Source organism: Bos javanicus, chromosome X (genome assembly GCF_032452875.1).
Source record: "Bos javanicus breed banteng chromosome X, ARS-OSU_banteng_1.0, whole genome shotgun sequence".
Lineage (NCBI taxonomy): Eukaryota > Metazoa > Chordata > Mammalia > Artiodactyla > Bovidae > Bos > Bos javanicus.
In genome coordinates, this window is record NC_083897.1 from 12,944,506 (window position 1) to 12,970,412 (window position 25,907).

A 25,907-nucleotide genomic window follows, 5' to 3' on the forward strand; every position below is an offset into this window, starting at 1 on the left:
AAACCAAACACCTCAGAAGCTTGTTCAGGCTCTCTATAGCTCCCTTTGATAATTTTTCTCCATTTCTTATTTGCTCACTCTCAGTCCTTCTCTCCCTTTCCCTCTTTTCTGGATTTTCATGCTTTGAGCTTGATGAAAATGGAATTTTCCAGGCATGGGGGGTGGCACAGGACTATAGAGATCTCTGTATCAAGAAGCACAAAAGTCCTTCACTCAAAGCCCATCTTTCTTTACAATTCAAGTACTGTTCTCCCCTGTACACCTGCCATTTCATGATCTATAATTCTACTACAGTCAAAAATTAGGCATTTCAAAAAGCTGTAAGGAAGTCAATCTAGTTAACCTAAATTGTGGGCTTTAAAAAAAAAAAACAAACCTAGAAGATGATGTTCATTCTGCTATTCAATATTAATTTAAACTTGAAAATGTAAGCGCAGTATATTGAGAAGCTGTTATGGAATTTACCACAAAGGAAAAGACTTATCAGAAATGTAAATAAAGTGCTAATTTTTAGTATACAATAGTCAAAAAGTGCTTCCAAATGCCTAGTTCTCCTAGAATCCAAGTGTTCTCCTATACAGGTAAATCATTCTTAAACTTGTTTACAATGTTCCACTGCTAAAGTGACCCACTCATCACAGACCCAATAGAAATAGCAGGTCAAGTTAAATTAAAAAAAAAAAAAAACACCACCAAGTCCAATTCAAAGAATTTTCAAACAATAAATTGTTCCTGCAGTAGTTTCAAGCACCAGTAGCATCAGAACAACCTGAGGCTCTAATTAAATGCACAGATTCCCTGACCACACCCTGCTGCTGCTGCTGCTGCTAAGTCACTTCAGTCGTGTCCAACTCTGTGCGACCCCATAGACGGCAGCCCACCAGGCTCCCCCGTCCCTGGGATTCTCCAGGGACATGGAGCCAATGGAGTGGGTTGCCATTTCCTTCTCCAATGCATGAAAGTGAAAAGCGAAAGTGAAGTCGCTCAGTCGTGTCTGACCCTCAGCGACCCCATGGACTGCAGCCTTCCAGGCTCCTCCGTCCATGGGATTTTCCAGGCAGGAGTACTGGAGTGGGGTGCCATTGCCTTCTCTGGACCACACCCTAGATGGAACAAATCAAAATTTCCACCTTGAAGGCAGCCATCAGTACATATAAACAGCTCTCCAGGTGGTTCTTAAGCCCCCATCCTCCTGGACTGCCTGATTCTTCACCAGAAACTTGTTAAGCTGGCAGCCACTACAAGTGCTCTTGAGGAGGTATCCCCTGGCCCACAGCAAGGGCATTTCTCATCTTCTTTACCAAGTGGCACTAGGCATCTGTGGTGACACTGAAGTGGAATGCCTTTAACAGGGTTTTCCTCTGAGATTTTTTACCTTCTCTGATTACCACAGCCTGCAGCCACTGAGGCTTGTCCTTTGTCCCTTGTCCTCTCCCAGGCACAAGGCCTGGCAACACACTTAGACCTTCAGGTTAAACAGCTACATGCCCTGACTGAAGTTTCCGCATGCAAAAGGCCGAACTACCAAGGAGACCAGGAGACAACTCAAGATGGTTCACACTTCCAAGGTAACCTTGGTTTCAAGGATGGAGAGAACAAACATCACAGCTGTCACTGCACAAGTGATATCCAAAAATGCCTCCTTCTAAAATCCTATCCAAGTGGCTCAGTGGCAAAGTATCCACCTACCAATGCAGGAGACTTGGGTTCGATTGCCAGATCGGGAAGATTCCCACTTCAGTATTCTTGCCTGGGAAATTCCATGGACAGAGGAGCCTGGTGGGCTATAGTCCATGGGGTCATAAAAAAGTCAGACACAACTTAGTGACTAAACAACAACAAAAATCCTTCAAGGCAGAAGTGGGGATTCTATAGAAGATATGAAAGAAGTAGTTGTAAAGCAGACAAGGCCCGTTTCTGGTGCTTCTCCATCTGCACGTTCTGCTCCAGCATGGGTCACCGGGCAGGTCCTAAGGCCCTTGGACCTTTCAGAGCAGCACACGACCCATGAGTTGCCCTTGCGCAGATTTCCTTCTGACCTTCCCTTCCTTCTGCCTTTTCCCTCTACCTTCCAGCTTGGCTCTCTTCCTTTAAGGCTATGCTTTGAGTAGAAAGTGTTGGATTAAATAAGTAAATGTCCTTTTGGGTTTAAGGACAAGTTCAAACTGGGGGTTAATCTGAACTAACCATTTCACCAAAGGTAAATGATTCAGGTTATTTTCACTATGTCCCCTGGTACCTAGGTAAATCTGGCCCTACACTGAGTGTTAACCCAGGCCATCTGACAGGTATGTATGGTTGGATACTAAGAGGACCAAAAAAACAGTATGATTGATTCAGAGAAACCTCATGCCCCACCAGTAGAGACACAATTCAAAGGATACATCCTATCTAATTGACTATAAATCAGCACTGTTACTTTGCTGTAGGAAGCCTATCAAGTTATCAACTGTAATTTATAATCCACCAGTAAAAGTCAAGGGATGGGGGGTAGAGAGAGTTAGCAACAGAGTCTATTATGCAGGTGAACAAAGTGAATTAAGCCGAGCCTACTCCACCGAGACCCCAGAGCCTCCCGGTCAGCAACATCAAGATGTGTTTTTTAGTGTTTTTACTGACATAACCCTGACTCTGCTCATATTGGAAAAAATAGGAACTGAACCATGGTGCCAGAATATGCATGGAAGTAAATATTTATAAGCAGAACAGACAATAAATGTCTAAGAGCAACAACCTTAGAGGCACCCAAACGTGAAACATCCAACATTGTTGCCATTTGTTGTAGCTTTGAGCTGTAAATAACAGCCCTTAGAATAAAGTTCAGTCTCCTAATGGCATCATATTTGAAATATAGGAAAAAATATCTGAATGATCTCAAGGTGTTTCACTCTGAAACAACTGTTAGTTAAGTTCCGCCTGCTATTAACTGTTGAAAATTCATTCAGGTGTCTTTTCCTAACTACCTCGAAATCCAGTCATTTCTCAGTTATTCCACAGATACTAATCGCTTCTCCAAGTTCAGTTCTCCTATCATGCAACCTGCTTCTGGGAAGCCTCCCTAGGGAGCAGGTGTATCCCTGTCTCCACCAGCCTCATATGCTTGATGACAGATGAACTCGGAAGTAGAAACCATCAGTGGGGAAGGAAACTACACCATGCTCCAGGACAAGAGTGGCAATTGCAGCCCTCAGTGAAACTGGGGGGGAGGGGAAGGCTGTCTTTGCTGGCATCACTGGCCTCATCGCCACTGTCTTCTCTGTCCCCATATCCTTGGCCAACAAAGCAAAGTCTTCCCATCCCCCCACCTCCACCTGCTCCTGTATCAGAGCAGGGTGCAAGTATAACCACAAACATGAACAAGGCAACAGATTTGTGTTCTAATTGGGACTCTAGCTCTGTGACCTTGGGGAAGTCACTTCGTGGTCTTTGTATCCTCGTTAATAAAATGAAAGGAAGGAGATCCAGGGCAGTAAAATTTATAGAGCTCTTACCATGTGCTAGACACTGTGTTCAAGGCAGTTCATATCAATCATTCCCTTAATCTTCCCAAGCAGTTATTACCATGCTTACTTTACAGATAAGGAAGGTTAGGTTCTGAAGAGTTCTGTGACTCTTAATCTGCAAAGCTCAGCAGTGGTAGAAGAGGGAATTGCATCCAAATTTGTATGTCTGACTGCACTGCTCCCAGGGGCGTGGCACAGGTGTCTGTGAAATACTACTAGGTATTCAGCTGTCCCCTCCAGCTTTTTAAGGTTCCAGTTGCAAAAACGTGTTTAAAAAAAAAAACAAAAACAAAAACAGAAAACACAAAAAATAAACAGAGATACTGAGCAAAGGGCATTTGGTGTCCAAGTGTAACGGTGAGTCAACCTGAGAGAGGAGACCTGAATAGCTCTTTAAAATATACTGTGTCCACTAACTTCAAAAATAGTTGAGACATGCCCACCTCTGGCCTGTATGAGAAAGGGAAATAAGTTATAGGAGACTAGCATTCTATAAATCACAACCCCTACAACCATTAGAAGAAGAAAGGAACCAGTTTGTCTGTAGGCAGCTTAATGAACCAAAAGGGGATATTATGCTCTCCAACCATCTGAAACAAGACTGAAAACCAGGGGCCTGGAAGTAGGTTTCTGACACATAGTAACAGATGGACAGGAGAATCATTCCCCAAAATTGGGAACACTGGGCTGAGTGTCAGAGTTGGAGGGAAATTCATAAGTTGTCACAGGAGGGGAGTCTGTCTAAAACACTCCTCCCATCCTGAGAGCCTCCACTGAAATGACTGCAAAGTCGTCACTCATGTGGGGTTTAAATCTGTAACTCCACACCCTCTCCCCCTAGAACTATTATAACAACTTTCTAACTGGTCTTCCTGCCTCTAGCCCTGCCCTCTTCCAATCCACCCTCCACACTGCTGCCAGAGAATTCTAACTCAAAGGCAAATCTCTTCATACCACTCCCTTGATTAAACACCCTCGGTGGCTCCCGCTGTCCTCAACATGAAGATTCAGCACCTGAAAGTGATGTACCAAGCACTTCATGGACCATTTCCACACACTCCAGATTCACCTCTCCAAATACACCAAACAACTCGGAATTCCCAAAGCACATGAAAACATCTCCTGGTTTTGTGCCTCTGTTTATGCTGCTATCTCTACCAAAAATGTTCTCTCCTACACCCTCATTTGCCTGCTAAATACCTACCCAAAATTTACAAATCATAGCATGTTTAACTTCTCTTTCAAGCCCTTCCTGACATCTTCACCATGACCTACGCTGTGCCCCAGAACCAGTACATGATTCTATCATAATGAAGTGAAACTCACTCAGTTGTGTCTGACTCTTTGCGACCCTATGGACTGTAGCCCACCAGGCTCCTTTGTCCATGGGGTTTTCCAGGCAAGAATACTGGAGTGGGTTGCCATTCCCTTCTCCAGGGTATCTTCCCGACCCAGTGATTGAACTCGGGTCTCCTGCATTGACAGGCAGATTCTTGACCATCTGAGCCACCAGGGAAGTCCACTGATTCTATCATAATACCGATACAATTAAGTGCTATAAAATGTGATATTAGTACTATGAGAGAATCATGTACTGGTTGTGTGGCACAAATGAGGTCACCGTATCCATGGAGCATTGGTTCCAAGATCCACCCCGGATACCCACATCCCCACATACTCGTGTCCCATAGCTAGCCCTCTGTATCCATGGTTCCAAATCCTCAGATCTAACCAACCACAGATCATATATTATTGTACTTACTATTGAAAAAAATTCACACATATGTGGACCTGTGCAGTTCAAACCCATGTGGTTCAAGACTCAGCTGTATAGTCTTCCTCCCTCACCATGATGGCCCTTACAGACAAGCACAACGCACAGAGCTTGGCATAGTTCATTCTCAGTCTATTGAATTAATGGATGGTTGGATGATAAAACAGATAAGCAAATGAATGGATTGATAGAGAATATAAAAAAAGAATGAATATATGTGTATGAAGCAGGTGATGGCACAAACATTTAACAATCTGCCTGCAATATGGGAGACCTGGGTTTGACCCATGGGTTGGGAAGATCCCTGGAGAAGGAAATAGCAACCCACTCCAGTATTCTTGCCTGGGAAATTTCACAGACAGAGAAGCCTGGTGGGCTACAGTTCACGGGGTCACAAAGAGTCAGACACGACTGAGCGACTAACAGAGATGACAGATATATGTGTATAACTGAGTCACTTTGCCATACAGCAGAGATTGGCATAACATTGTAAATCAACTATACTTTAATTTAAAAAGCAGCAAATGAATGGACTGATGAACAAATGGAGGCAATACTAGCAAAAATATGATATAACACATTACATGTTCACAGAGAATCACAGTTTAGAAAGCACTTTAAAACTTTCTATCTTAGTTGTTCCTGATAATACTTTGAGGCAAAAAAGGCAAACAGATGACATCACCTCATCATTCTACAGATGAGAGATCTAGGTGACTTTTGAAGGTCACAGATCTAGTACGTGTCAGACTAGAACCTAAGTCATCTCAGTTATTCCAGAATTCTCTCTCCAATGGCTACATACGTTATGAGAAAGAAAATTATTAGGTAATAGGAATTTGTCTTTTAGGGCCTTTTTCCTCCCTACATAAACTGTTGTAGCCATGCGTTCCAGGAAACACACTCACTGAGAAGGACAATGCAGATAGTGGAGTGCAGCTTGTTACACCAGCAGGCCCAGGGCAGTGTCCTCTTAGCCAAGGACCCCAACCAGTTTTTGTGAAAACCTTATATACCCTAAGTGTACGTGCACAAACCTACCTCCCCAAATTCCCTGGCAATCAAAGTTAACCCATGATTCATATGCCTTAAGCCTAGGTAGTTAACAGTGGACAATTATCAACAGGCCTGTGGTCATACCCCAGTAAGCATAATAGAATGCTTCGGTTACACAGATAATTAGGGTATTCTTTTAGCTCTTCCTTCTGGGGGCCTGGTTTTCCAGTTGGTATATTGTTTCCATAGATAATGGGCATATAGCTCAAAGTCCACAGTCCAGCCCAAGATGGAGTCCTGCTTTCAAGATACAGCCTGTTCTGTTTCCTCCTTCATTCCCGCCTCTTGTTGCTCTTAAGTCATAGTATGAGCATCATTCATAGGGATATATTGCACCCTGCCTCTCCAACCACCCATTTGGGAGAACGACACCAACCTTTGGGTTACAAAGTTCATAATACATTGTAAAATGCAGGGTCCACAGAGCAGAACTATCAAGGCAATTATATATTCCACCAATCACCCTTCACCCAAGATAGTACTCAAGTTCAGAAAGGAATGTTTTCATTTGACATTGCTTTTACCTGGTTTCTCACGTCATCTAAAGCAGCTGATACATTGCCAGATAAATCAGGAATATATACACAATATTCAACCTTAATTATAGCACAGGTCCCTCCTTAAGCAGCTGTGAGCATGTCCAAAACCATTCTAATTTGAATTACCGCATCTGTTACTTTTATGAAATTGGTGTTTACATAATATGTAACCCCATGACCCGAATCTATTGACTAGGTCTGGCTTATACCAAGAGAGCAGGGAGAGATTATGATTGTCAAGAGAAAGTAAAGTCTCTTTTTGTTGTCCCAGGAAAGAGAAGACTGGTTTAAAATCTCCTTGGCGGAGTGGAGACACCCACCAGGGAAGTCCATCCATCACAGACAGACGCATAGCCCCACATACCCAGCAGTTGGAGGTAGAGTGGAAGTCCACATAGGAATGTGCACACTGATGAGACCAAGCAGCAGGAGTTGCTTATGTGACTTCATCCTGAAGGAGCTCATCCAGGATCTTCTTTTTCCTCTTCTTCTTAAGGATGATCTTAGTCTCTCAAGGGTCAGCGGGGTCCCTCTGTGCAGTCCACTCAGCAATTTCTGGGTCTGCGTGGTATGCTCTCTTCACCCTCATATGATGGATCCAAGGGGCAATACCTGCAACTTTAACTGAAGTAGGGGTTGTTAGATTAACAGTATAAGGGCCCTTCCACCAAGGTGCTAGTAAATCATGTTTCCAATCTTTGACCCATACTTGGTCACCAAGCATAAACTCATGAATCTGTTTCCCAAGGGGGAACAGCACTCTTTCTTGTACAAACTTAGTTACCGGATTTATCACCTTACCCAGTTCCATCTGCTGTGAAATCCTATCCCCCGCTTACCTGAGGCAAATTTGTTGACACCTGTTTTATAATGGGAGGGGGCCCCCCATACACAATTTCGTACGGAGAATAGCCATGGGACCATGGAGTCATCCTGAGTCTGAGCAGAGCCGTCGGAAGCAAGTCCACCCAGGAGCAGTCAGTCTCTATGATCCATTTGGAGAGTGTCTCTTTAAGTGTCCGGTTGGTTCCTTCCACCATCCCAGAACTCTGGGGCCTATATGCTGTATGTAATTTCCACTTGACATTGCTTATCTGTTATACTAAATCAGCTACGAAAGCCGGGCCATTGTCTGATCCAATGCTGGTAGGAAATCCAAATCTGGGAACTATTTCCCTAAGCAGGCACCAGCCTACTTCTGATGCTCTTTCAGTCCGGGGAGGAAAAGGTTCTACCCATCCCGAGAACGTACATACCGTGACCAGCAGGTGACGGTAGTGTTGGTGAGGTTTCATTTCAGTGAAGTCCACTTCCAGGTGTTCAAAGGGCAGCGTGCCTTTCAGCTGAATCCCTGGAGGTTTCTGTCTGTGCCAAGAGGTAGCACTGACCTGTGAGCAGGCAGTGCAGTCCTGAGATTCTGTCCTGCATAGGGAAGAGAGGCGGGGAACCAAGAAATATTTTTGAATTAGCTCTTCCAGTTCATCATGGCCTAGGTGGGATGCTTGGTGTGTTTGGCTTACCAGAGTGGGTGCCAGCTCCTCTGGTACCAACAATTTGCCACTTGGCAATTCCCACCATCCCTTTTCAGTCTTGATGGCCCCTTCCACTTTGGCTAGTTGGTTTTGGGCTTCAGTGTATTTTGGAGAGTCCAGCACTAGCTCAGGCAGCTCCGCCAATACGAGAGCTTTAATAGGGGCTTCACTTGTTACCCCCAAGCCCTCGACTGCTTGTTTAATGGTCTTATCTGCCAGTCTGTTTCCCCAACCCTGGGGGGTATCCTCTTTGTGATGTCCTCAGCAGTGTATGACCACAACCCTTTCTGGTTCCCAGACAGCATCTAATAGGGTCAGAAATTCTTTATTTTTAATATCTTTTCCACTAGCTGTCAAAAGGCCTCTCTCCTTATACAGAGCCCCGTGTACATGTAATGTGGCAAAAGTGTACCTGGAGTCGGTGTACATGTTTACTCTCTTGCCTTTTGACATCTGGAGTGCTCGAATAACTCAGCTCATTGAGCAGACCAGTGTTGTGGCAAGGAGCCAGCTTCAATGATAGTCTTTTCTGTGACTATGGCGTAACCTGACAAACATTGTCCTTGTTTTATCAGGCTAGTGCCATCAGTATATAGGACCCAATCAGGGTCCAGAATCGGTTGGTCTCGGCAACTGAGGCAATTGCTCACAAGCATCCAGGCCACCTGGTGGTGACATTGTCAAGCTGCCTTGAGAGATAGGCCACAGGTCTGCCCCACGTGCCCACAGTATGCCGGCCCAGGCCTCTATTGGTAGCAGGTACTGGCTCTTTCTAACTGGAATGGCACCTGGCTTGAGTTCCTTTATCACTGGGGCTTGATGTTTAGCCAGCCTGAGGTGGGGGTGGTGGGGGCGGTTGTCTTCCACCCAGACCTCAGGGAATAATTGAGTTAGCTTTCTCTCACGCTCTTCCAGCCCACCCAGTTCTTCATCTTGGGGGGGGGGGTGGGTATTAAGAGAGAGAACAAATAAGTCATAGTGCCCAACTAAAAGGTGGGCCTCTCCTCAGGGGAGAAAGTCACTTGTGCTCCCAGTTTGGAGAGCAAGTCTCTTCCCAACAGGGGTGCTGGGCACTCAGGAATGTAGAGGATCACTTGGTGCCCCCCATCTGACATTTTTGGGGTAGGCTTGAGACACAAAGGCTGCTCACCATCTGAGACCCAGCAGCCTCTGAATCTATTGGTGTATAAAGTCTATAGGCCTCGCACAGTCTTTCATAGCATAGGTTTTTGGGCCCTCCCTCCTTGAGGACTTGTAAAATAGCCGCCCAATATCTCTCCAGGTGGCCCCTTCCTTCCTCTGTGTTATAGTCCAAATTAGGTTTATCAGTGGGGAAGGCTTGCTCTATCCACCTTTCTAGGTTTGCAACACCTTCTGGAACCATCTCTCATAACCATTTTCTGGCCTCACTTAGGATCCTGTGTCTGTCCTCAGTGCTGAAGAGGGAGACTAGCAGTTGGATTATGTCATCACATGTAGGGCAGTGGGTTTGAAAAATAGTCTCCATTAGCCTAATCTGGTAATAATAGGCTACAGGGGGCTGATGGTAGTGGCCGTCTGCCCCCTAAACCGGAGGCTGCTATAGCTCTCTGAGGGGCATTTGTAGCAGGGCCCTTTCCTCTGGCTCCTTAGCGGAGCACAGCCTCTGTTTAATTCTGGTGTCTCCTTTCCCCTTCCTGTCAAGTACTCACCGGGAGAGGTGGGTATAGCTTGGGCAGTTCAGCTGGAGCCAGGTTCTGGAAGTGTTGGCCAGAGGCTTCTGCAGCCAGGATCAGAGTCTGCTGAGGTGGCGGCTCTACGACCTCTGGGAGAGCTGACGGAGGAGCAGCAGCTGCTACAGGAACTTTACCTGGCCCTGGATCAAGCATTAAGGTGGCCTCCGGTCCTGGTGGAGCACGGGGCAGTGGGCGTATCATCATCCACTATCAGGGACGGGAAGGTCATCCTCGTCCAAATCCTGCCAGATCCCAGAGGGAGGAGGGGGATCGGCGTGTCTTCACCTGCCGGTCAGCATGGCCGAACCAGAACACCACGTGGTCCAAGACTGTTTCTCCCTTAAAGTCCATTCTGCCTTAGTGGGCTTGAACAAGTGTGGATGAAAACACAGATGGGTTAAATATCCCATGTCCCAGGCCATCTCCGGAAAAGCCAATTCATACTCACTTATGTATCCCCCTCCTTCTAGCCTGATGATTCCGACGGGGTCAAGAATTTCACAGCAGACGGCACACCACCTGGGGGAGGGTAGAATATAAGCACACAAGGATCAAGTTTCTTCTCCTAAAAATCCCCTGGCGATTGCTTGGTAATAATTTTCCCCAAGATGGCGTGGACACATCTCCTAAATGACCTTCACAAATTTCCTTCCTAAGCCCTAACATGCCTGTCGACTTGTGTACCAAGCAATCACTGCCACCTGCCTATTCCAGGCTCCTGTGGGTCCATGCCCCTTCTAGTCCCTCCCAGAGGGGTGTTCAGGCCTCTTCTTCCACCCTGCCGGGTGGGTTCCTCCTCAACTGAGCACTCAGTTCCCTTGCTGCCATCCACTACCTGCTAATATGAAAGGTCCAGGCATTGAGAAGCAGAATCCTTCCAGAAGGGCAAGGCACCTTCCCCCCTCTAGAAGATTCAAACTGCAAGGCCTCGGAGTAGTCCCACATGGGACTTGTCTCCTCAAAGTGAGGAGTTTCCCAGCCAATGCATGAAATGTTGTAGCCAGGCATTCTGGGAAACAAACTCACTCAGAAGGACAATGCAGATAGTGGAGTGCAGTTTATTACACCGGTGGGCCCAAAGCAGAGTCTCCTCTTAGCCAAGGACCCCGACCAGTTTTTCTGAAAACCTTATATACCCTAAGTGTACGTACACAAACCCACCTCCCCAAACTCCCTAACAATCAAAGTTAACCCATGATTCATATGCCTTAAACCTAGGTAGTTCAGTTCAGTTGCTCAGTCGTGTCCGACTCTTCGCGACCCCATGAATCACATCACGCCAGGCCTCCCTGTCCATCACCAACTCCTGGAGTTCACCCAGACTCATGTCCATCGAGTCAGTGATGCCATCCAGCCATCTCATCCTCTGTCGTCCCCTTCTCCTCCTTCCCCCAATCCCTCCCATCATCAGAGTCTTTTCCAATGAGTCAACTCTTCATATGAGGTGGCCAAAGTACTGGAGTTTCAGCTTCAGCATCATTCCCTCCAAAGAAATCCCAGGGCTGATCTCCTTCAGAATGGACTGGTTGGATCTCCTTGCAGGCCAAGGGACTCTCAAGAGCATTCTCCAAAAGCATCAATTCTTTGGTGCGCAGCCTTCTTCACAGTCCAACTCGCACATCCATACGTGACCACTGGAAAAACCATAGCCTTGACTAGACAGACCTTTGTTGGCAAAGTATTGTCTCTGCTTTTCAATATGCTATCTAGGTTGGTCATAACTTTCCTTCCAAGGAGTAAGCATCTTTTAATTTCATGGCTGCAGTCACCATCTGCAGTGATTTTGGACCCCAGAAAAATAAAGTCTGACAGTTTCCACTGTTTCCCCATCTATTACCCATGAAGTGATGGGACCGGATGCCATGATCTTCGTTTTCTGAATGTTGAGCTTTAAGCCAACTTTTTCACTCTCCACTTTCATCAAGAGGCTTTATTAGTTCCTCTTCACTTTCTGCCATAAGGGTGGTGTCATCCAGTGGACAATTATCAATAGGCCTGTGGTCATACCCCAATAAGCATAATAGAATGTATGATTCTATTCGGTTACACAGATAATCAGGGTATTCTTTTAGCGAAGGGCTCTTCCTTCCAGGGGCCTGGTTTTCCAGTTGGTATGTCGTTTCCATATATACTGGACATATAGCTCAAAGTCCACAGTCCAGCCCAAGATGGAGTCCTGCTTTCAAGATGGAGCCTGTTCTAGTTCCTCCTTCAAAACTTCCTCTGTGCCCTCATCAGCCATCTCTTCCATTTCACCTGAAACTGTTTACATTTTTTGACATTTGATGCAAAGTCAGGTCAGTGTCAGAACTTGTCAGAACTCCCAGAGCACAACAGCACAGGACTTGTGAGGAACCTCCAATGTTAAAAGGCCCATTGCAAGGCTCATCAGAAAATCAAATACATAACTCTAAAAATATCCTCCGTGATCTATGTATGTAGCCACGGTGTCTGACAAATTCAATTAAATCTGTCATACATCATTCTCCACAGTGTTATTGAGAGAGACATAGTAGTATCGAATTTTAATTATTCAGCTCCTATTGATCCTACCATAATCTGGTGAGAATCATTTGCAAACTGACAGGCCCCTCAGGAGACAGGCACTATTATCTAATTATAAATCTCACAGTGTCATTTGATACAGTGTTCGGGTTTTTCTTTTCCACAAGAAGAGCCCCAATATTTGCCAACAAATTCCTATATAGAAACCCAAACAGTGCACACCAATCTTAACTTCAGCTGAGATAACTAGAGCCTGGATTGTGGCATCAATCCCTGGGCCCTGCCCTATCACCCTGTCCCCAGAGTTTGTTATAGGATTTCTCCACCAAGTCCCTTCCTCCCCCACCATACCTGACTGGCCATTCATCCCAAAGGGCCCTGTGATCTAGGCTAAAGCCTCTTTGGTGCTAATAAATCAGTGGCAACTATTTTTGCATTTTCACATTCACATTTTTGCATTCTCAACATACAGAAGTAAGGAATGGTGGGAATATCAGGTCCCTGGCCCACAGCTGGAGAGACATTGGGAAAAGAAATACCTCAAGATGCAACTTAACCCCACCTCCCAGAACACCCTGAAAGACTAGCCCAGGAATAAACAGTCACCCAGCCAGCTAGCCAACAAGTATTTTCTGAACACTGAATCTGTTCCAAGAACACTGGTAGGCCCTGCGGGGATACAGTGGTGAACACAATACAAATGTACCTTAACAGAATAAACGGCTACAATGAACTTATTAAGTGGTGCAAACATGTAACGGGCTATGAAGAAATAAAAAGGCAAATAAAACAGGGTTTTGAATGGCTTGAGATACCCCTGATTAACCTGGGAAATGGTTAATTGGCATTACGTGGGTGAAGAGTGAGGCTGGGAGAGACAAGGCTTGTAAGGCTGCCTGCAGTAAATACAGCTGGTAAGTATGGTTGCTGTGTGAAATGAAACTATCTCTTGCCATATCAACAAACAAGAAATGGCACACCCCTCAGCGACTTCTGGCCTCCAAATGTGAATGAGGGCTCCCAAAACTGTGATCCAGCATATGCTGCCACCCCCCATGGTGACTGCTGAGGAGCCTGGGGAATGCAAGAAGCAGCCATCTGCCACTCTTTAAGGGGAACAAGGAAACAGGATTTGGCCCCAGATAGCTGAGGTACATATGAAAGGAATGAACTCAGTCAGCCCAGAGGCTTGCATCTTCCCACACATAGAATGCTAAATTCCTTAACTTGGGATATCTGGTTTCGTTTAATTAACAATAATCTTTTGATGTTCAGACTGTCTGCTCTTTGGTGCAAAACTTCTGTATAACCTGGCGCCTCCCCTCACCTCCTTGGAGCAGTTTTCTCAGTTACTGAGATGCTGTCTCCATGGGTTGGAGTCCTAAGCATTTCCACCAAATAAAATAACTCTTCACTGCCAGGTTGTGACTATAGTTTTTAATCAACACTGGTGATGGGAAAGGGCAATAGACAGCTGCTGGTGATAGCCTAGGGTGTGGGATCAGATCTGAACGATGGGTTTTGTCTTCTAATTGGCATAGCAATTCCCAGCAGGTGTGGTAGGAGTATCGTGGCTCTGTTGGCAGACATCACCTTTGGCAGTGGGCACCACTGTTGGTAACTTATGGTGGGGGCTGAGTTCCATTGGCATAGACAGCAGTAGGACTCCAACCCAACTTTTCCCAGACATCTACCCAACTTTACCCGTTTATATCATTTATTGGGGAAAAAAATCTTGTTTTCACCTCTGATTTGAAATGCCATATTTATCATGTGCTAATATGTTTTAGGGTCTATTCTTGGGCTTATTTTATAGTTTTAATTACTGTAGCTTTGTAATCGATCCTAATATCTGAAGTCGTCAGCTCTCTACTCTTATCCAGGTTCTTTCATGCTATTCTTGTGCATTTATGTTTTCTATACAGACTTCAGGTTCCTAACAGACATCTTTATTTGATTATCTTAAAGTTGTCAAATCCACATCTTGATGATGACAAGTGTTCCAACCCAAGAATATGGTGTGGGTTTTCCATTTGTTCAAGTCTCCAATTAGATTGTTCCTCTCCATGTTTTAAGTTATCTTCAAAAAGATCTTGCATGCTCCTGGATAAATCTATTCCTAGGTCTGTTATCATTTTTTTTTATAATTAAAAATAGGATTCTCCCATTCTGTGTTATACTTGGTTGTTTGTACATAAAAGGAGCTTGTCGATTTTGTCTATTAATGTCCTGAGAAGTCTTTCTGAATTACGTTTACCATATTTAAAAGTTGATTCCCTTGTGCTTTCTATGTATTCAATTACATCACAGAAAAATATCAATAATTTTGCCTTTTATTTTACCATTTTATACTTATTTCTCTTTTATAATTGGACTGACTAAAATTTCTAGAACAAAGTTAATTCTTACCTTCCTTCCTGAATGGAAAATCCTTCTAGTGTTTCACCTTTTAGCATGATATCAGCTTTTAGAGGTTTTTAGGTAGGTAGATAAGTTATTTTAAGGACTATTTGGCTATTAAATACCTCAGTTGGTAAAGAATCTGCCTGCAATGTGGAAGACCTGGATTTGATCCCTGGGTTGGGAAGATCCCCTGGAGAAGGGATAGGCTACCCACTCCAGTATTCTAGCCTGGAGAATTCCATGGACTATACAGTCCATAGGGTGGCAAAGAGTTGGACACGACTGAGCAATTTTCACTTTCAGCCATTAAAATTTTATTGAGTGATTTTTAATTGGGAATAATGTTAAATATCATATCTTTTCAGCATTTCTAGTGATTGTATGATTTTTTCTTATTTTCTAAGTATGATGGGAGAATAGGCAACAGAGAGAGGAATAACAGTTGGGGGTGATTTCATAGAGAATGCTGCAGTTGAGCTGAGATCTGAAGGATGACTAAGATTTCTGATTTTGAAATGGCAAACTAAATGCACATGGTAGTTTCCCTACCTCCTAACTCCAAACCCTCTATTCTTAAGTTTTTTAAGCCAAAGCTAAGAAATGGGCTAAATAGCTGGGCTGAAAATCAGGAGACATCGTTAGATGACTGAAATTTGAGAAATCTTTGAGAAACTGACGGCCAACCAATTCAACTGAGGACAACAGCAGCCTAGAAGATGCACAAATTAGGTACCACAAACTGTTTTCACAAAACACAGAAGCAAAGCGAAGGGCACACCATGCTTGAAGTCAATGAAATCTGAGAAAAGGAGAAACCAACAAAAAAGATTAAAAGTGGGAGGAGGGTGGATACTGAGATGCTTACAGCAAATAAGTTGTCCAGATTGAAGTTTGAAGACAGGAGAAGAGGACAACAGAGGATAAGGTGGCTGGATGGCATCACTGATTCAATAGACATGAACTTGGGCAAACTCTGGGAGGTGGTGATAGACAGGGAGGTCTGGCGTGCTGCAGTCCATGGGGTTGCAAAGAGTCAGACATGACTTGGTAACTGAACAACAAAACTTCCAGCTTCTGTGCAGTCCCCTGCCCCATCACCCCTGTGAGTCAGGCTCCAGCATTTAGGCAGGAGCAAGTACTTGAGTTAGAGAAATGTAATAGTGTCTCCAGAGGCTGGCAACTTCTGGGAGGAATGCAAAATGGTCATGTTCCAACTGCTACAATATCCTGCCCATCAACAACAGACCCCAGTGAGCAACTCCTGGGGAACTGCACAAACAAGGGCAGTAAAGAGTCTAGCAAGGAATCACGTCAATAAAAGTAACTTCATAATCAGAAATCACACAATAAGCTGAAGGGCAAGGAAGGACTTTACCAGGTGGAGATGGAGAGAGATACACCAGCTTCTGCCTGCTATGTATCAAAAACACAGGCGCCCCTGTTTGAGTTTCCTGAGCCATACAGCAAATTCCCCTTGGCTATCTATTTTACATATGGTAATGTAAGTTTCCATGTTACTCTTTCCATACATCTCATCCTCTCCTCCCCTCTCCCCATGTCCATAAGTCTATTCTCTATGTCTGTTTCTCCACTGCTGCCCTGTAAATAAATTCTTCAGCACCATTTTTCTAGATTCCGTGTATATGCATTAGAATATGATATTTATCTTTCTCCTTCTGATTCACTTCACTCTGTATAATAGGTTCTAAGTTCATCCATCTCATTAGGACTGACTCATATGCATTCCTTTTTATGGCTTTTTATTCCTTTTTCATTTTGTATATTTACAACTTCTTTTTTTAATGTAAATTTATTTATTTTAATTGGAGGCTAATTACTTTACAATATTGCATTGGTTTTGCAATACGTTGACATGAATCCACCACGGGTGTACATGTGTTCCCCATCCTGAAACCCTCCCCCCCCACCTCCCTCCCCATTCCATACCTCTGAGTCATCCCAGTGCACCAGCCCTGAGCACCCTGTATCATGCATTGAACCTGGACTGGTCATCTGTCGATGGATATCTAGGTTGCTTCCATGTTCTAGAGGGGTGGGATGGGGAGGGAGATGGGAGGGAGGTTCAAAAGGAAGGGGAAATATGTATACCTATGGCTGATTCATATTGAGGTTTGGCAGAAAACAATAAAATTCTATAAAGAAACTATCCTTCAAAAAATAAGTTTAAAAATGGTATTCAAAGGAAAAAAAAAAACACAGGAGCAAGGAAAAACAGGATATGTTTCAAATACAGAACATTGGAGGAGAGAGGGCAATAAGCCTAGAAAGGTAGGCTGAGGCCAGATTGGTGATGGCTTCAGATGCCAAGTAGTGGTGTTTGTTTTTGTTTTTGTTTTTCCTATAAACAGTGAGGATGAAGACAGAGGCATTTATGAAGAAGAGAGTGAAATGATGACAGCTGTGTTTTAGAAAGATGACTCTGATGGGCATTTGGCATGCAGATAGAAGGAGAGAGTAATTTAAGGGGTCCAGCAACAGACTAGAGGTGATGAAGGCCTATTTGAGGACACTGGCAGTAGGAGAGAAAAGGAAAGAAGTGAAATGTTGTAAAGCATCTGTAATTGATCATATTTAAGGGCAAGGGGAACTGAAGGAGACATGGGCAATGTGAAGTTGCATTTCTTGTACCATTCCCTGAATGGGGAAAAAAGAAGACAACTACATCTGGTTTTGGTTTCTTTCATCAATATTGTTGTTTGGGGGATAAGAAACTCACGTTGTGACAATTTGAGTTTGAGGTACCTGCATGATATCTTAGTGAAAATGTCCCATAAGTTGTTGCAAGTTAAGATCCAAATTTCAGGGGAAAGGCCAAAACTAAAATATGTAGATGTTAGAAGTCTTTTGCAAGATTGGATGAGATCATGCACCAGAATGGATGAAGGGCAGAAGTAACAAGGAGACTGGGACAAAAGTTATAAATGTGGAACAGTTATCTTGGGGAGCGACTTGAGTCATTTTCCATAAAGCACTATGTGGAATTTGTTTTTGTTTCTACTAATCAGAACCAAATGTGTTGACCAAAGTGACCCTGAGAGTAACTCACTAGAAATAAATTGGTAGAACAAAGAGTATGTTCTCTCAACAAATAAAGATGTATTAGTTGAGTAATGTTGATATATTTAAAGCCATGCATAATGTTAGAGTTCAATACTTCTTTTTCAGTTGGGGAGACTCAAGTACAAAGCAACTGACATGACGCCTCCAAGATCAGAGTCAGCAAGAATCAGAGCACAACTAGAGTCCAGTTCTTTTGCTTTATAGTCCAGTGATTCATATTCTCCCCAAACACCCCTCCCACTAAGTCACACTGTCCTCTCCCACCACAACTAACAATTGACATGGTGGATTACTGCACTTGAGTCTAAAAACTGCAACCGTAATTGAAGGTATTTGGTGGGGACGAGGTGTCATGTACTAGGTTGATAGCTATCAATTTAATATGTAGTTAACTAGCAATTATTTCTGCCAAAAGGGAAGCCATCTCAGGAAAACTCCAAAACAATGGATACATTTCAAAATTATTTCAGTTTAACACATACAGTATTTCAAATTTATATCATTTAAAGTAAGCTGTGCACTCTTGAAAGGTTGTCTGCAAAACAGCTGTGCGTAAAGTGAATCATCCTTTCTCCCTTGACTTATAGTACAATTTCTAAGATGTAGACTCAGAAAAAAGACAAAATACACTGTGTTTTCAAGATAACTTGATTCTTTCAAATCATTCAGTTCAGTTCAGTCGCTCAGTCGTGTCTGACTCTTTGCGACCCCATGAATTGCAGCATGCCAGGCCTCCCTGTCCATCACCAACTCCCGGAGTTCACCCAAACTCATGTCCATCGAGTCAGTGATGCCATCCAGCCATCTCATCCTCTGTCGTCCCCTTTTCCTCCTGCCCCCAATCCCTCCCAGCATCAGAGTCTTTTCCAATGAGTCAACTCTTCCATTAGGTGGCCAAAGTACTGGAGTTTCAGCTTTAGCATCATTCCTTCCATGATAAAGACTACAAAAACACTTCTTAGAATCTGTGGACAAAAAATTTCACACCCCATAGCATGTCAAAGTTTCCAACCTTTTTCTGGATCCATCTGTTCCACACCTCTCTATATTAACCCCTTCTTCTAATGACACTAAACCATTAGCTGTTCCCCAAACATTCCATGCACAACTGAGTTCTTCTCTATCCCTTTGCTCACACCGTTCTTTAGTTTTGAAAAGGACTTTCTCCATCAATTCTTGTCAAAAGTCCTAGTTGTTTTTCAAAATCTAGTTTGAATTTCATTTCCCCATGAAGCCTCTTCCTCACCATTCATTCCATATAGAAGTACTCTCTCCATCTCCACACCTCCCACAGGAAAAAATAATAGAATCAGAGGGCATGTTAGTTTTGGAGCCCATTTAAGGTATTCACACTCATGCTCAACCATGTCCAACTCTTTGCAACTTTTTGAACTGTAGCCCGCCAGGCTCCTCTGTCCATGGGATTTCCCAGGCACAAATACTGGAGTGGGCTGCATTTCCTCCTCCAGGGGATCTTCCTGACCCAGGGATTGAATCCACATTTGTGTCTCCTGCATTGCAGGTGGATTCCTTACCCGCTGAGCCTATTACTTCCTCTTAAAATGTAGGTCAAATTTACCATTCATTCATCTGTCCTAAAAATGTGCTATGAACTAGAGATCATGCTCACTGTTAATATAATGATGAGCAAGAAAGAGTCCATGCTTTCCAGTTCACAGTCAAGCTAAAGAGTCAAACCACTAAATAGGCAATTGTAATTAAATATGATTGGTGCTATGACAGGGGTTGGAAAAGGCAATGGCACCCCACTCCAGTACTCTTGCCTGGAAAATCCCATGGATGGAGGAGCCTGGTGGGCTGCAGTCCATGGGGTCACTACGAGTCTGACACGACTGAGCGACTTCACTTTCACTTTTCACTTTCACGCACTGGAGAAGGAAATGGCAACCCACTCCAGTGTTCTTGCCTGGAGAATTCCAGGGATGGTGGAGCCTCATGGGCTGCCGTCTATGGGGTCGCACAGAGTCGGACACGACTGAAGCAACTTAGCAGCATGATAGGGGTGAGCACTGGACTCGCTCAGAAGCTGTCACTTCTTTCTTCTCCTATTTCTCCCTTTTGCAGTGGGAACGTTATGTCCTATGACTGTCCTACCATTGTACGTTGGAAGCATATAACTTGTTTGATTTCACAGAGTCACAGCTGGAGAGCAGTTTGTCTCAGAATGAAAATATCTAGAGTCTCATTCATATCCAATTTAGATGATATTTTGGTGAGACTTCAGAATTTAGGCTTTTAAGTTAATGGTGGAACAAGACTGCCAGGGTTCTTGAGATGGAATGAATGTATTTTGCATATGAAAAGAACATGAGTCAGGGGCAGGCTGTTATAGACTGCATAATATATGTGCCTCCCCTCTCAAAAATTTTATTTTGAAACCTAATCACCAAAGTGATGGTATTTGGAGGTAGGGCCTTTAGGAACACTCATGAATGTTATTAGTGCTCTTATAAAAGAAACTCCATTATATTTTATAATGCCCTTATAAAAGAAACTCCTTCCCTTCTTCCACCATGAGAAGTTTTAGTGAAAAGACTGTGAACAAGGAAGTGTGCTCTCACCAGACACCGAATCTGCCAGCACCTCGATCTTGGACTTCTTAGTCTCTAGAACTGTGAGAAATCAATTTCTGTTGTTTATAAGCCACCTAGTCTAAGGTACTTTGTTGTAGCATCCTGAACAAAGACAAATGGTAAAGGAAAGGGAAAAACTAAGCACTACCCTTAGGTCTCTAGCTGGGACCACTGGAAGTCATTTACTCAGATAAGAAACACAGAAAAGAAGTAAATTACAAAGTCAGAGTGAGAAGTCAGAGAAGGTAGTTTGGGTTTGAGGTATACTGAGTCTGAGGTTCTTGTATCACTGAGCACTGCATCTGGCATCCAGGAGAGGTTCAGTTCATATTTGTTATGATTTTTGTAAATAACTGATGTTAAAGAGACAACTACAATAGAAGCTGAGCTCATGAAATCGACTGAGAAGGGATGCCAGTGAGAATGGAGAAAAACCCGAACAGTGTGTAATTTGACAAAAGTCAAAGGTAGAGGGTATTTCAGGATGAGAGTCCTGGTATAACAGAGTCAAATGCTGCCAAGAGGTCAAATTAAAGGATTAGAAATAATCCCCTGAATTTGTCAAAATGTTGGTTTCTCCTACAAAGGCAGTTTCAGTGTCATGAGTATAGAAGCTGAAGTTGAATGAATTTCAAAGTAAATGTTGCTGGGACTTTCACTTCTGGCTAAGATGGAGTAACAGGGACTGAACATACTCTCCTGGACGAAACAACCAATCAAAAGAACAGAATAAACTCTATAAACTAGTAGTTTTCAGACACTGGGCACCCAAGCAACAAATGACAATGATCCTTGAGGGATGGGAAACAAATGAGGTGAACCCTGAACCTACGATTGCCCCAGTTTACTACCTGGAAAGAGTGTTTAGGCCATGGCAGAGGAAGGGGAACCCAGACCTAACTTAATAGAATTTTTGAGTTGATAAGATGGAGCTAGAAGTCTAGAGAGGTTAGGAGGTTAGACTTTGTTGGGCAAGTTTCTGAACAACAGAGAACTCCACACAGAGAACCCTGGATATCTGTGGAGAGTCTTGCTTGAATATTCAGTTAAGTATTGATTAGCACATACACGTGAGGAAGCTTCCCAAACCTGGAAGAAAATAATTTTCTTTTCCACACTAATAAAGGATTGGAGGAAACAATAATTACTGCTCATGTAGGGTAGAAAGTGATGTCTGTTCACAGAGAAGGGGAAAAGAAAGTCATTTCCTAATGATAAATTTGTCCATTTAAGAGAGTGTAATAGTCTTAAACATCCACACACTTAGCAACAGAACTACAAAATATGTGAAGTAAAAACTGACAGCTAAAGGAGAAATTTGTAAAACCTTCATTTATCGTTGAGAACTGTAACATCTCTCCCTCAGCAACTGATAGAACTACCAGACAGAATATCAGTAAGGACAGAAAAGAACTAAGTAACACATAATCAATACAGATAAAACACTCTACCCAACAACAGAACAAGAGTCTTTTTTTACGTGAACAAGAAACATTTACTAAGACAATATTCTAGGCCATAACACAAGCCTCAAATTTAAAATGATCCTAAAACCACATAAGGCATGTTCATTTTTTCTACCAGAATGGAACTAAGCCAGCATTTACAGAAGGATCTCTGGGAAATCACAACTATTTTTATCAATGGAACAACACATAAATGATCAGTGGGTTAAACAAGGAAGCAAACGGGGAACTTAAAACTATTTTAAATTAAATGAAAGTGAAAAGACAGCATATGAAAATTTGTAGGGGGAGCTAAAACAACAGTTCAGTCACTCAGTCATGTCTGACTCTTTGTGACCCCATGAACCGCAGCACACCAGGCCTCCCTGTCCATCACCAACTCCCTGAGTCCACCCAAACCCATTTCCATTGAGTCGGTGATGCCATCCAACCATCTCATCCTCTGTCGTCCCCTTCTCCTCCTGTCCCCAATCCCTCCCAACATCAGGGTCTTTTCCAATGAGTCAGCTCTTCGCATCAAGTGGCCAAAGGATTGGAGTTTCAGCTTCAACATCAGTCCTTCCAATGAACACCCAGGACTGATCTCCTTTAGGATGGACTGGTTGGATCTTCTTGCTGTCCAAGGGACTCTCAAGAGTCTTCTCCAACACCACAGTTCAAAAGCATCGATTCTTCGGCACTCAGCTTTCTTTATAGTACAACTCTCACATCCATACATGACCACTGGAAAAACCATAGCCTTGACTAGACGGACCTTTGTTGGCAAAGTAATGTCTCTGCTTTTTAACATGCTGTCTAGGTTGGTCATAACTTTCCTTTCAAGGAGTAAGGGTCTTTTAATTTCATGGCTGCAATCACCATCTGCAGTGATTTTGGAGCCCAGAAAAATAAAGTCAGCCACTGTTTCCACTGTTTCCCCATCTTTCGCCATGAAGTGATGGAACCAGATGCCATGATCTTAGTTTTCTGAATGTTGAGCTTTAAGCCAACTTTTTCACTCTCCTCTTTCACTTTCACCAAGAGGCTTTTTAGTTCTTCTTCACTTTCTGCCATAAGGGTGGTGTCATCTGCATACCTGAGGTTATTAATATTTCTCCCAGCAATCTTGATTCCAGCCTGTGCTTGCTCCAGCCCAGCGTTTCTCATGATGTACTCTGCATATAAGTTAAACAAGCAGGATGACAATATACAGCCTTGACGTACTCCTTTTCACATTTGGAACCAGTCTGTTGTTCCACGTCCAGTTCTAACTGTTGCTTCCTGACCTGCATGTAGGTTTCTCAAGAGGCAGGTCAGGTGGTCAGGTATTCCCATCTCTTTCAGAATTTTCCACAGTTTACTGTGATCCACACAGTCAAAGTTAACACAATAGTTAGGAGTAGTTTTATAGCATTAAATCACATATTTAAGAGAAAAAATAATATGTCTTCTATTAATGAAACTAGAAAAAGAAGGGCAGATGTAACCCAAAATAAGGAGAATAAAGGAAATAATAAAAAGCAGAATGTAAAACTATGAAATAGGGAACAGAAAAAAACAATGAAACCAAGAATTGTTTCTTTGAATGGACCAATAAAAATGATAAACCTAAAGCCAGGCTGATTAGGAAAAATGAAACAAATTAACAATACAAGGACTGAGAGTAGTGACATAACTATCAGATCAGTTCAGTCGCTCAGTCCTGTCCGACTCTTTGCGACCCCATGAATCGCATCACGCCAGGCCTCCCTGTCCATCACCAACTCCTGGAGTTCACCCAGACTCACGTCCATCGAGTCAGTGATGCCATCCAGCCATCTCATCCTCTGTCTTCCCCTTCTCCTCCTGCCCCCAATCCCTCCCAGCATCAGAGTCTTTTCCAATGAGTCAACTCTTCATATGAGGTGGCCAAAGTACTGGAGTTTCAGCTTTAGCATCATTCCCTCCAAAGAAATCCCAGGGCTGATCTCCTTTAGAATGGACTGGTTGGATCTCCTTGCAGGCCAAGGGACTCTCAAGACTCTTCTCCAACACCACAGTTCAAAAGCATCAAATCTTCGGCGCTCAGCCTTCTTCACAGTCCAACTCTCACATCCATACATGACCACAGGAAAAACCATAGCCTTGACTAGACAAACCTTTGTTGGCAAAGTAATGTCTCTGCTTTTGAATATGCTACCTAGGTTGGTCATAACTTTCCTTCCAAGGAGTAAGCGTCTTTTAATTTCATGGCTGCAGTCACCATCTGTAGTGATTTTGGAGCCCAGAAAAATAAAGTCTGACACTATAGATTCTATAAATATTAAGTGGCTATTAAGATAATATTAAGAACTTAATAAAAAGTTAATAACAAATAAAAATTTTTGTTAATCAAAGCAACAACTTAGGTAAAATTGGCAAATTCCTTCCAAGACAGCAGCTACCAGAGTTCACTCAAAGACAGACACCCTGAATAGATTCATATCTATTAAAAGAATTGAATATGTAATGTAAAAACATCCCTATAATTAAACTCCAGGCCCAGATGATTTCACTGGAGAATTTTAGCAAACATTTAAAGAATAAATAATACCAATTCAATACACTCTTCTACAAAGTTGAAGAGGAAGGAATAATTCTCAACTCATTCTATGAAGTCAAGATTCCTATTACCAAAGCACAGTAAAGATATTATAGGAAAAGAACTACAGAACACTACCCCTCATGCAAAGTCACATTCTTAACCAAGCCACCCAAACCCAATCACATTTAAAAGGGATAATACATCATGACCAAGTGGGGTTTATCCTAATATTTCAAGTTGGACTTAATATTTGAAAAAAATGTCACCATAGACAAAAAGGAAAAAACATATGATAATCAAAAAGATGCAGAAAATACCATTCCTGATTTAAAAAAAAATACTCTTAGCAAAGTTGGTAAAGAAGGAAACTTCCTCAACCTGATAAAAGGCATGTTAAGAAAAAACTACAGCTGACAACCTACTGTTACATGTCGTAACACGGATGAATCTCAAAAATATTACACTTAGCCAAAGTCGGACGTAAAAATGTACGTACTATTCTCCACTGACTTCACCGATATGAAACTCTAGAAGAAACAAATCTATAGTGATAAAAAGCAGAACGTCATTGCCCAGGCCTGGAAGGTAGACAACTGACTAGGAAGAGGCAACTGACTTTAAAGGTGATAAAAATGGTCTATATCATGATGGTGTAATGGTTACACAAGTTGTGCATAAACTTGTCAATCTCATTAATGTACATTTAAAAGCATGCATCTTATTATATGTAAATTATACTTCAAAAAGTTGAAATTTAAAAGTAAATGTAGGCTAGGAAGTATAGATAATTCACCCTAATCTTTGGGGCATTTTGGCTGGGAAAAGAAATATGGTATTAAAGGAAAGTTTCTGTTTTGCTAATATGTTAAGGAATCAACTTGCTTGAAAGTGAAAAGAGAAAAGAGGAAGAGATTAGAGATACAGAAGACAGCTTTAGTAGTCTCACTATCTTCTACCCCGCCCCCTGCAATCCCAATCTCCTGCTTCTCTACTAGACAAGAGTCTCATCCAAACAAGAAGTGTTAAGATTTGAAAATCTGTGCTGTAATACCTAGACTTCCAAGGAGACATCTCAAGCACACCAAAAGCTTTTCTCTGGGCAGCGTATGTGAAATCCTCTACCTTCAAGCAAACCTCAGTCAATTACCTAGGCCTTGACTATAGTCGAGAGAGGAGGCAGGAGATATATGCATATGT

General features: G+C 43.0%; 1 long non-coding RNA gene across 4 annotated transcripts in view; it reads right to left on the reverse strand.

The window, feature by feature from the left end:
- LOC133241969 (uncharacterized) overlaps positions 1–25,907 on the reverse strand; it is a 257,961-nt gene that overhangs the window by 114,194 nt on the left and 117,860 nt on the right. For 2 of the 4 annotated variants that reach the window (XR_009734733.1, XR_009734731.1), the window contains 2 exons: positions 10,096–10,638; positions 1,738–8,294 (listed from right to left, as the gene is read on the reverse strand). This is a non-coding gene — a long non-coding RNA (uncharacterized LOC133241969). Of the gene's footprint in view, positions 1–1,737; positions 8,295–10,095; positions 10,639–25,907 lie in introns of those variants that run through there. The other 2 variants (XR_009734734.1, XR_009734732.1) reach the window with 2 other exon arrangements.